Source organism: Dromaius novaehollandiae, chromosome 2 (assembly GCF_036370855.1).
Source record: "Dromaius novaehollandiae isolate bDroNov1 chromosome 2, bDroNov1.hap1, whole genome shotgun sequence".
Taxonomy (NCBI): domain Eukaryota; kingdom Metazoa; phylum Chordata; class Aves; order Casuariiformes; family Dromaiidae; genus Dromaius; species Dromaius novaehollandiae.
Window position 1 is genome coordinate 158190880 of NC_088099.1, and position 12603 is coordinate 158203482.

The following is a 12603-nucleotide window of genomic DNA, read 5'->3' on the forward strand; positions in this document are numbered from 1 at the left end:
ATGCCTGTACATTTTTTTTTCTAACTGGGCTTGAGGATGAATCAGACCAAACCCCAAAACTTAATATCTGGATGATCAGAAACTTCCCTGAGCTGCACTTGCACAGTGAGCTTGACAAGACTGCTTAGATCATCGATCAGGGGGAGGACCTCTGAGGTCCTTGTTTGCCCTGCAGGCCTCTTAGATGGACCTGCCACAGGCCAGAGCATCCCTAGTTCCCAGCAGGTCTCAGAGAACCCAGGTAGATGCAGAGAGAGGTTGCTGAACTGGAGATATGTCAAAGAAAACAGAGTTTTTCAGTATGACTTAAAAAAGAAAGAGAAGTTTCCATCATATCACAGTCTGTTCCAGCGTGGGACAGAAAACTGTCAGGCTTTATAGCTTCTAGCGAACTATTTTGCAACCTTTTATGAAGAGCAGATCTTTAAGGTGCTTAAAAAAAAAAAAAAAAAAAGAAAAGCTGGTGGCAACAGGGGCACTGAGAAAAGGAAAATAACTTAGTCATTATGTGAATGCGGACTGTTTATTCATAACATCTGTTAATGTTTTGTACCTTGATGTTAGCGTGCAAAAAGAGAACTTACAGGCTTCACGGATTAGGACTAAATCCTCAAAGACCAGAATTTTCCTTACTTTACAAAATAGACAAAGGTTAAAGAAAAATAGCTTTGGACTGTAATATTTTCAGGGCTTTTTGCATAGTTACTGTATTAAGTCATTTAATGCACAAATAGCAGTCCTTATCATTAACTGGGCTAGTGTTACAATTAAAAGTAAACTCAGATTCTCAGAATATTTAATTTTGTGATGGATGAGTTGTTAGTTCAGTCTCTTTGTTTTGTTTTGTTTTCTTTTTACGCAGCTATTTAAATAATATAGGCACCATATTGTATCATATGATCTGACAGAAATAGATTCATTGATGTAAATAAGCTCATCCAAGTCTCACCATGCTCAATGTATCTTCCTTCATAAAACATTTCTGGTTAAATGTACATGTGATACTTTAAAATCAAGTATACATATATATATGTATTCAGATGAATGCTGAATATTTAAAATGTTAAATATTTAAAATGTTAGTTTAGATTATGTAGCTCTTCAGTACCGTTTTCAATAATGCCTTTCTCTTCTGAAGAGCACCAGCTTATATGCCAGAGGAAAGCTTTGGGGTCATGTCATTACTGGGATTAATAGACGTTTGAATTTCTGGAACATGCTGACTGATAGTGCAAATGAGTCTTCTTTGGATAAGTCCCCTGAGTTTTTCCACTGCTAATGAACAATTTAGTGGAAAGTAAAACAAAATAACAGCAAGCAAATTATCTATATTTGCTGTACATATTTTTAGGGCAGTCAAAAGTTTTGGAGTAGTAAAAATTTAGTTTACAATCCTGTTGCTCGGAAGATACTGTCTTACTGAAAAGTAGTTTTGTGTTGTGTTTTTTTTGGATTTGCTAGTTACAAATCTGTTAGTGCTTGATGCTTTGCAGAAATGATTACAAGCATTGATTTAGTGCCCAGCACCACAATAACTGATTTCCAGCTCAGACTGCAACATCTAAGAAATCAGTAAGAGATAAGCCTAAATATATTGCCTATTGCTTGCTCATGCCACAGGAAATGGGGGCTAAATCTGATATGGAGCATGAGCTGGAAAATCTGTTTTTAAAAGCAGTGGGTTTGTGCTCTGCTGTGTTTCTGTGCTAAGCTCTGAGTCTGGGCTGTGTTGCTGGGAATGCTCTGCCATCAGCATATATTTACATAATAGTGTTTTAGACTGGTGCTTTTTGACTTCAGCAAAATTATACCAATATTGGAAGGCATGGCTAGATAGGCCTGTTTATCATATTTGTATTACATTGCCATGTGAAAAATGCTTTAAAGTATGCTGGGAATAACGCTTAGGGAGATATTTTAAAATGGTCCAAATGCGAAGTCTGAAAAATAATAGTGGAAGCCTTAGAGGTCCATTGTGTAAGCTTAAACATTTTTTGAAATATGATCTCTTTATTTCTACTAGAATGAATTGTTTTTTTCTCCACAGCTATTACATTCAAGCCTTTAAAATGTATTCAGTGCTCTTTTTTTGAAATGTGCATGTTTGGGTTATGTTGTAAAATATAGTAACAAAAACATTACACAAAGCTCCAGTGCAGAAGCCATTTTGTAATTAACTATTCTTTTATAATAGCAAAATCAAAATGATTAGCTTCATTATTTTTTACTTCTCTTAGCATAAAATAAGCTTTCTATGTCTGTAAAATCATGTAGGGTTTTTGATGACTTGTAAGCTTTAGCCCAAAGAAGGGTTTTCTTTCACTGCCACGTTCTAAAAATTAGGTTTATACTGGAAACCCTGTCACTCCCTTAACAACAGAAGTTCGCAAACAAACCACTGTAATTAGCCCATTGACAGCAGCAGGTGAGATGAGCCTGGCATTTTTGCATCTATCTAGGCATTTTGCATCAACTCTCATAGCAATGAACTAAAAAGCCTTCTTGTAACTGGATGTGGGCTTTCTATTTGCTTTTTTAAAATTTCTTTTAAAACTTTTTCTGATTTTTCGCCTTGAAAGCCTAAGACACATAGCTCATATTCCTAAAGGGATCCAGACTTAACTATCAAACGTAGCTATGTTAAAGTTGTAGTATAATGACCACATGTGGCTAGTTGGTGGAGACTGGCTAGCCCCAAACTCTCAAATGCCATCAGAACCTTGGTCTTGGAGCAGCTGCTCTGAGATGGCTTATACCTTCCAGCTCCTGATTCCCTTGGGCCACTCTTCTTCTTCCGATACCAGTGGAAAAATGTAAAGAATGTTTAAGTTGTTCTTGTATAATACACAATCTGCAAGCAGAATAATGTATAGCTAACACACCTTGCCTTGAGATTTGGAGGAAGAAGATGAAAAGAGATGAAGGGTTTGCTATGAGTCTACATGATTCCCCAAAATGTGAAGCATCTAGCTCACCAAAAGTACCTGTGTGGTCAGACTTCAAACAACCTTGGTGTTCCTGGGACTATCAAAATATTTGTACTGAGAAGAGTAATAGCATTTCTAAGCTCATTTGCAAAGGAAATTTGATCCAGGATTTGATGTGTATAGAGCACGTTGTTAAGATCCAGGCAGCCTCCCCAGATCGTGCCATTTCTAAACCAGCACAAGTGCAAGGTCAGGTAAATGAATTGGGGTTAATATTGAAATGAAAGGACTTTGGCAGAAGTAGATTTTGATAATAGAATGGAAGAAAGGATTTTTTTTTTATTTATTTTTTGGAGTGTGAGAGCAGGGGTTCATTAAAAAATAAACAAGCTGAAATATGGATGATTTTTTCCATTGGAAATCCCTCAGAACCACCAAAAATGAAAAATGTAATTGAAATGTTGATGACTTCAGTGAGGGAGCTGAAGACTCATTTCACAGCTAGTGCCAGATATGAATGTGACTTTACCTTGCTCCAATAATCCTTATGGCATGAGCAGAAGTAGGTCCTTCAGTTTGAATGGTGCTGTTGAAACAAACGTGCCTCTGAAGTGATGCTGAGTTCACAGGCAGCAAGACACAAGAGCTGTGGGGGGTCTTGGTCTCAGATAGGTACTAAAGTCGTTAAAAAGCAGCAGTTAACAAAATAAGGCCTAAGACCCTCTAGTATGACTTCACATTTTTAATATGCATCTCTAACAATAACAACAATCTTGATGATGTTTTCAGAGGACTATGCGATTCTTTAAAGATGCACAGAGTGTTGGATTCAAAAGGGAACTGAACCTTTCTAGCATTATCTTCCAGATGTTCTGACAGAGTTGTCACTGAAGATTTGTTTTCAGACCATTACCCAAAGCATATGCTCATGCAGTGTTATCTGGGAGCTCCTATATGCCAAACTCTCTTTTCAGCTACAGTTGCACAAACCCGGAGAAAGTGGGACTGATGCCAGTCTTCAGTATAAAGAGAACTTGCCTGAATTAAATGGTCTGGGATTTATGCAAACAAAGTGGAGAGAGAAGCAGGCTCCCTCAGGACAGGATTTGGCCTTTGGTGAAATAATCTATAGATAAATCAGAAATTTCAGATTGAGTGTGGAGGGGGGAATTGTGTTTTTCTTCTTTGTAACTTGAAGATTTGCAGCAACACAAAGATGCTTTTCAAAAAAATAAACCTGACTCAAATCCTATGCGAAGGTCTGTAGTAATTAGTCCGGTACCTGCTGTGATGGGACCACAATGAGATTGCCAATGTAGGCTGGCGGTTAAGGCTCTTTTAACAGTGGGAACTCAACATCACATGAGCTGATAAGGGCCACAGGGAAAATTTCTTACCAGCCATTGCTCTTAAACTCAGCCGGTCCCTTGTAGCTTGCGGTTATAAATAAGGAGAGCAGAGAGGGAGCTGGAAGTTTTCTCTGAAAAGCTGGGCAAAGTGACTTTGAAGAAAAGCACGGTGGCTAACAGCAGTGAGGGTGCCCTAATAGAAAGGCGCAGCCCGTCCTTTGTTTTAGGAAGAAGTAGAAACTACTTTGGTTTTAAGGAACAAAGTAAGATGCATTGCTTCAATCCACTCTCTTTTTCTGCATAGAAACAGACGGCAGAGGGGATGTCCCCTAATTTGCTATAGATTAATAAAGAGGAGGAGGCAAAATAAAGAATTAGGGCAGCAAATCATTGTCTCTAAAACCAGGACAGCTGCTTTTTTTGCTATTTAGCCTGAAGGCAAACTGTGGACTGCAGCATTTGTTACTGTCTTCTGATGACAAAATGAACCAAGGCAAAATAAATGGTTATTTTTTTAAGTGAATTGAAAACTCTACGAGATTTGGCATTGTAGTGGTTCCAAGAATGCCCGAGGAGCTGCAGGTTGTCAACAGAGTGACCAGTGAGTTACTTATTGTCAGGACGATAGTAAAGCCAAAAAGATCCACCCCGCCTCACCAAAGGCTGCTTCTTTCCTCCAACATTTTTAATCTGTGTATAGAAATCAGAGGCCTACAGTACAGAATGTGACCCAGAAGATTATAGGTTTGGACCTGTCCCAGAGGAGGAAGCTTGGTCCAGTCACCAGGTGACTAGTCTGGATGAGCACTGTGTTTAACTTCTTTTTCTCTCCCAGACTCCCCTGCATGACACTGGACAACCAAGCTACCCCAGAGCCATGCGGTCAGATGGAGTTGAGAGGCCTTCATCTGACAGGGTTGTCCTCAAAGCCTCAGCTGCTGCCTAACTTGGCTGGCACCACTCTTATGAACAAATTGTCTATGTATCTATCCCCCTATCGATCTAGAAGTTATTCAGATACCAAACTTATCTTGTCCAGGAATGTCTTGGTCTTGACAGAGCTGAAGAGTTTATCTCCCATCAAAGTGCTGTGGGAAGCCATAAACCATTTTCTCCATTCTTGGCTTGAGCTGAAAGGCTTCATCCAGAAAGTGTGCTGTCAGAAATTGCCCCTCACAGAACATAACAAAAGTTGCCTCTTCCTTTTGGCAGAGAGGGTCATGTTAGGGGAGTTAGCACCACTCCCACTGTTATTTGCTGGCGGAGAAGTCAGAGCACTCTTTTATCTGGTGGGGCACCTCCCTGAGGAGATTCAGATCCACATCTCCCATGAACGAGGACAGAGTCTAAACAGTGCAGTTATGGGGAACAGATTGGGATGCCTGACAAACTAATCTGGCTATGGCAAAGGTTCAAGAATTAGAACAATGCTGAATTTTAATAGTTGGAGGTGCTTACCTGGGAGGGGGATTGCTTGGTCCCAATCCCTGCTCCAGAGGCTATTCTCATATATTTATCCATTGACTGTTTAATGTACTGTCCTTATAGCAGGGATCTGAAGCCAAGTTCCCTCCAGAAAGTAACAGATCTAGGTGTACCAAAGACAAGCTGCCCCTTGCTCTTTCTGAGTGTCTTAATGAATCATTCATGTATCTGTCATGCAAAGTGGAACAGCTTCTTCAGGAGAGGCAGAGGAACCCTGCTTCAGGCTGGCTACACTCGGGTGGTCATAGCATTTGCCAGTGCTGTGGTAGTCGAGCTGTATGCCTCCTCCTGACTGAAGAAGGAAATAATCCCTGGCCTCCTGCTAGATGGGTGAGCAATCTGACATGAAGACTATTAGTGAAATAGTGAGCATCAGTACCACCACTGGCAGTAGGGTCTTAAAAGGAATACCTACTTACAGGAACAAGTACCAGGCACCTACTGTCACGTGGGGAGGCTGAGGCACAGGAATGCTTAGGACAGTATCTGATGCACCTTATACCTAGTGTTTTTTCCTAGGTGCACTGTGTCCACTTTCTGCTCAGCGTATAAGGATTGTGCTTTCCTATGGTAGTGCCTGACTCCCTCCAGGGCCCACATAAGAAGCCTGAGCACCTCAGAGAAGTGCTTGGGGCGGTCCTTGAAGTGCAGGCGCTTCCTAGCAGAACCATAATGCCTAAGTTGCTTATCTGAAAGTAAGAATTCTGGCTCTTCCTCAGGTTTCTTTTTTTTTGAAGACAGACCTTGGTGTCTTTGTTCCCTACTGCAATCTAACTTCTTCCTTAGAGCTCAGACTCTCCATTAAGTGGAACTGGACAGTTGTTTTAGATGTAACCTGCACTCATCTGTCATTACAGATCCTATTGCAGTGGTTGATTACAGCCTGGAGTCATCAGAGTCCTGTTGACCCCAGACAGCACATGCCAATGTCTAGGATTTGGTCTCCCTGCCAAGCCTTGCTGAATTGTGGTTTAAACGTTTCTACAGTGAATTTGAAGGATTTCTGCTCTGAAGTGTTTATTTAAAGCAGTTTTGCTATTCACATTTTCTTTAAAGAGAAACAGGAATGTTGGCAGACAATTAATTAGATTTTCATCTGTCGCTCTTTATTTCAGGGACTGGGGTGTATGCAAGGAGACAGCAGGGTATGCAGCTGATATGATTTCTTCCAGAAAAGGGGAAAATCAAAGATTCAGCATTTTAAAGGATTCTTATCTAGAGATGGTGGAACCAGAAGTGACTGCGCAGCTTTGTTGTTAATCCCATACCCGTGGGAGGGAAAGCGGAAGATCTTTGGCAGCATTGCATATAGAATTAACAATTTTTGGATATGCCTCTGCTAGGGGAAAGAGAGAAGAGCTTGGATGTTTTGACACACAGAGCCATGTCCCCATCTGTTGTGAAACAGAGTAGCCATTGACTCAACTTTGGCTGTTTCTTGCTTCTGTTGGATTGATTGCTGAACTATTGGAGGAAAGATCAACCCATTTGGTCCAGCAATTAAAAATTTTCTTTAACTGCTGTAGAAATCCTGTTTTAAATGAATGTTGCAATGATTTTCATTAACATTTAACAATCCAAGGAGGTCTAGATTTAGTCCAGTAAGATATCTGGATAAGTCTATTTCAAATTCATAAAGTGGTTTTCATTTGGAACAGGCCCTTAGTGTCAGATCTTTGGTTCCTTCATTCTAACTGCTCGCTTCTGGTTGGGGAAAAGAGGAAAATGGCCTGGGAGGTGCAAGAGGTATAGGACTCCAGAAGAAATTTCTTCTGGTTAGATCCATAAAAAAGGTTAGAGGCTTAAATTCCAATTTCAGTACCTAAATCCAGTGTTTTGGCATTGTTGAAATTCTCAAAACTCCAGCAGCTACAGATTGGCCTCTAACATGCCAAGCCATCCACAGTTCCATCGAGTATATCCAGAATGACCTAGTTCTGGTTCCTTTGGGCTTTCAAATCAGCTGTCCTCTTTGTTTCTCTCTGTGGTCTGCTGTAGCCTGATCTAGTAGTTGTCACTGGATTATCCTTTACATCTAAAACTATGAGGAGCAAGCAACCCAGGATTTTTTGGAGGGTGAACAGAGAAGTGTTCAGCAGTAGAGACCTGATGGCTTTTGTGAGAGCCAGTCTTGAAACCTGCTCAGACTCAACACTAGGTCTTGCTGCTGTTGCTTGCGGAGAGCTACAGTGGCTCTCATGATGAATCTCTCTTGCCGAAGCTATTTTGTTTCTCGTAAAGAATTCATTATCCCTTGGAGCATGGTCTTGAATCATCCCTTCCAAGACATTTACTTTTCCTTCCTCTCTGGCCCAGTGAATAATTTTCCAGTGAAGAGTAATAGCTTCAGCAGGAGCACTTTAGAAATCCTTGCCTGTGAATGCTTAATAAACTAGCAATAAGAGACCACTTTTGGTCCAAAGCTTTGTTCCAAACTGGCCATAGCAAAGACTTATTTACAAGTCTCTCATTGTCACAGTTTTGAGCTCTAAGCTATTAGGGAAAATGGAGCAGGCTCTCTGTGGTACACATTTCCATGAGGTTGGTTTGCTTTGAGGATATGTGGGAGACTAGTCCTGTAGGCAAGTGAGGCAAGGGTGTCATGTGGAGTATAAGCTTGAGTTAAAACTCTGAAAATGTGACATGGGTGGTTTAGTCCATGGGCTCAAGAGGTGCCTAAGGCATTTACTGCTAGGCAGGTCTGAGGATGTGAGTGTCTGTGCTCTGTCAGAGTGAAGGGTAGATCTACAACACAGTGTTTAAGTTCCTAACCTGCTTCTGAATGTGGCACTAATGAGCCTAAGGGACAAGGTATTTTCCTAAATGTTATTTCCTATAAATCAAAAAGCCAAAAGTCTCCTGCTACTTAATCTTTGCTCTTCTGAAGAGCTCTTCTGTTTTCTGATGCTAAAATGAGAGGCAAATACAACAAATAAAACAGAAAAATCTGGAATGAATCCCAAGCACCATATACTGCTGCTGTGTTAGGGGGTGTCATGCTGCTCCCTTCTGTGTTGATCAGTGCAAAGCCAGTCACTTCCATGCTGTTACTCCTGACTTATGGCTGTATAAATACAAAGTGAACCAGACTCGCTGCAGGTCTCTTGACCTTCCCTGCAAGAAAGCACAGTAGTGTTTTCTTTCATGTAAGTAGGATAGATGGAAATCCCAGAGCTGAGCTTTAGGTGGCAGGTCACCTGCACCCTTGGATCTGCAGTTGGACAGAACAACCTCTGTGTGTGTGTCAGTGCCAGAGTTGTCACCTGCTGGAAGGAGAGTGAGATTTAAGGTGGAAAACCCTCCTCAAAAACCTCACATCAGGTCCTTCCTCATGCAAGCTAATAGTGCTATTTAAAAAAGTTGTGTCTGGTCATGGTGTGATAAAAATAATTACTGAGACGGCATCTTTTGGGCTCTTTGCCTGATGTTTGCTGCTTGTTACTCTTTGGAAAAGGTGGGGAAAGCAGATAAATTCAGCTCTGTAAGTCCACTCACTTGTTATTCATCATAATAAAAATTTTATAATTTCTCAGCAAGGAAAAACTTTCTCCTAACTGTTTTGAAGAAGTGCTGCAGATGGCAGTTGCCCTGTATACATATCAAGTTCAGCCAAGTTTTAATGTTGTCGGTATCCATGCTCTGCTTGCTCACAGTTACTCATCTCTTCCCTTGCTGCTCAGACTTTTTGCTTTTGATACATTCCTTGTGCATGCTCAAATACTAGGAAACTCACAGAGACTTTTGCAGCTTTTTATTATGATTTCTTTTATAAATGCAAGGCCAAGAGTTTATATTTTTGTTAGGTCTTGCAATTGGTATAAAATTAATTAAGTTGTTTAAGAAACCCATTACCACTGGCTTCTTATCAAAGTATTCCAAACATTTTGTGCAACATGACTTCAATTTTATATACTAAATTCTTAATATAAATATCTTTGCTAGACAGCAATAAAACTGTCATTTTATTGCTTCCTTTTGATTTATTTCTGTTCTCAGCAGAAAAAGCATCTATTTCCATTCTAACTCAGCATACTACCAAGCATTCTGGGAATATAGTTATGGAGCTCAGCATAAATATCAGTCTTTGACTAACAATGCAAAGCTTTGGCTATTACAGATCTAACTGTCCTGTTCCTGACACTGAGAAGTGTGAGCAGCTACATCAAGTACAGAAACTGCTGAATTGGGCTTTGACTTTTTTTAATCAGATCTTCATCTGGGCAAGCAACTACTGAAATATAGGACAATCGAGAGAACTCAGCGTTTCTGAAAATCAGGTTAATTTTCCTGAGGTAGTTTAGGTGCCCAGAAATAAATATCCAGCATTGAGAATTAAGTTTTCCTCAGTTTACCTACCTGCAGAACATGTTTAAGATCCCTCCTTTCCTGCACCCTTTTAAGATACAAGGCTGCCTACTTGAAATGTCCATTTGGATGCTACCATGAAAAGCCGTGAATGAGCACAAAAAGACTTTTTTTTCAACAGACATAAAAACATGGCCTGTGATATTTCTGGAATGTGCCTGCAAGCCTGAACACATTACAGCTTCTTCCAGTCATTGCTATTTGCAGCTTTAGAGCACACCCATAGGAAAAGGTAATTACTGGATTTTTTTTGGATAGTTACTCAAGATGCATAGATTGTCCTTCAGCCTAGCTTTCCACTGATCTGGGACACATGGTTTGAAAATACATAGTATTGCAAGTTACAGAGGGATGGAATAACTCATAACCTGGTACTCTTCACTTAATTTATAAAAGAAGGATATCCCTCAACAGTAGAGTGGTTTTCAGTTCTCCATTTCAGTATACACTTAGTATGTTCCCCTGTGAAATTTGTGTTCCACAGTAGGGATCACACAGCTTTAGCATTCACCAGGATGCTCAGTTTGAGCCTTATATGCTGTGTTCATGTCCTTTAAGCTTCTCTTATATCACCCAGAACATAGGATTCAAATTGCCCTTGTCACCTTCCTCCTCCTGTGTTGTTTCACCTCCTCTTCTTAGTCTTTCTATGTCTTGGTTTTAAGTCGGATTCAGCCAGATAGGACTGCCTCTCTGAGCCCAGACCAGCAATACTTTATCGAGTCTCATACTGGAACAATTCTGCTAAGCCTCAGATTGGTCTGTAAAACTGAATGCTGTGCTCAAACTTATTAAAAAAAATAGTGCGCTGCAAGAAAGAGCCAATATCTGAGGTAGATGCAGCATCAATTTTTTTTGTTGGTCTCTTATGCAATTTTTGTTTTATCTTAAAGGAAACTGTATCAGACTCCAACAACAAGAGCAACAGCAACAACTCCAGACCTTTACTCCTCTCTCCCAGAAGTATACTAGTTACCATTTTTAATATCATCTAAAAGCTTCTATGAGTGGTGTTACTTTACAAGTCCTATCTTCAGCTAAAGAAAAACAAAATTCATCCCTGAATACTTCATTTTCCAAGTGTTTTTAAGAAATATTTAACAAATGCTTGAAAAGATTTCTAGTAATGATTTTTGCTGTAAGATCCCTGTACTCAACAGCCTGGATCGTATTTAATTTCTCAGTTCTATGAAATAACAGGACCACGTTAATACTTTTCAGTGTCTGAGTATGTCTCTTCCATTAAAATGAATACAACATAGTGCAAGCTTGGGATGCCACATAATTGACTCATTGGGGGCTGGACCCCACTTTGTTGATATACTTGTACCAAAATCAATGAGGCTATTCATATGAGTAAAACGAGCAACGTTTGGCCCCTGGTAATGAAACGAACATCAATTACATAAATGTCTTGTCTCAATAGAATTATCTTACTGCTTTACTTCTTATTTTATTATTAATTCCCCCATCATATTTAATAGCTTGAAACATTTGAAAAATAAACTGTAATGTACTGGTCATAAAGGATAAATGGATAATGCTTTAATTATCTGGTGTCATAAAGCCAAGTCTTCAATTATAGTGAATGAACATCCTTGGTCCACTCCTAACAACTCTGAGGCTTATCCAATAATCATATATTCTGACTACTTGACAACTTTAGCCAACACATCCTATGACCTGATGAGGCTTATGGCTAATCTAAGAGCAATGTTATCATAAATTAATAGATTTCAGTGTTAGAGAATCCCTTCTGAGTATTTGCTACAACCACTTGCACATCGCAGGCCATAGCTTTTCAGCTGCTAATACCTGTTTCAAGTGTGTCCTTTGTGCCAGCCACTAACTCTCCCCTTGCTCAGTGTCTCTGCGCAGAACATGATGTATTACCTAAACCTTGCATTTGTAGTGTAGTTCCAAGGTAGTCACTCTCATTTCACATCTAGCTACAATTTAATCATGAAATAGCCATTTAGATTAACTTCAGACACCCTTCACTGATGATGCTGTTAAGTAACATTTTTTTTCACACTCTTCAGTTCATTAGGACTTCAATTTTCCAGCCCTTTCCTTGTGAACTGGTTCAAAGTGACTGTCGTTAGTGTTTCACAGGAGTGAATGGCTCACACACACACAGAGAAAAAATTAGAATTGAGTCCCAAAAAGGTTCTTTACCAATGGATTCTTTTTTTTTTTCCTGCCTCCATTGGGTATAACCTGTAACATCCAATTTAAAACAAGTGCTAGGTGGAACCTCAGTGGAGGATGGAGTTTAGTTCTCATCCTTACACATATATTTGTACTGTTTCTGCAGGGATATCAGAGACAAGAAAAGCATTTGCTTTTCTTAGAAGTTACAGGGCACTGACTGAACACCTGCTCAAAGGTGTGTTTTGTCAGCTTGCAGGTGAGGAGGTATTTTTCAAATTTCAAATCACGCATGAGCAAGTGTGCACCAGAGCTGATTCTAGCTG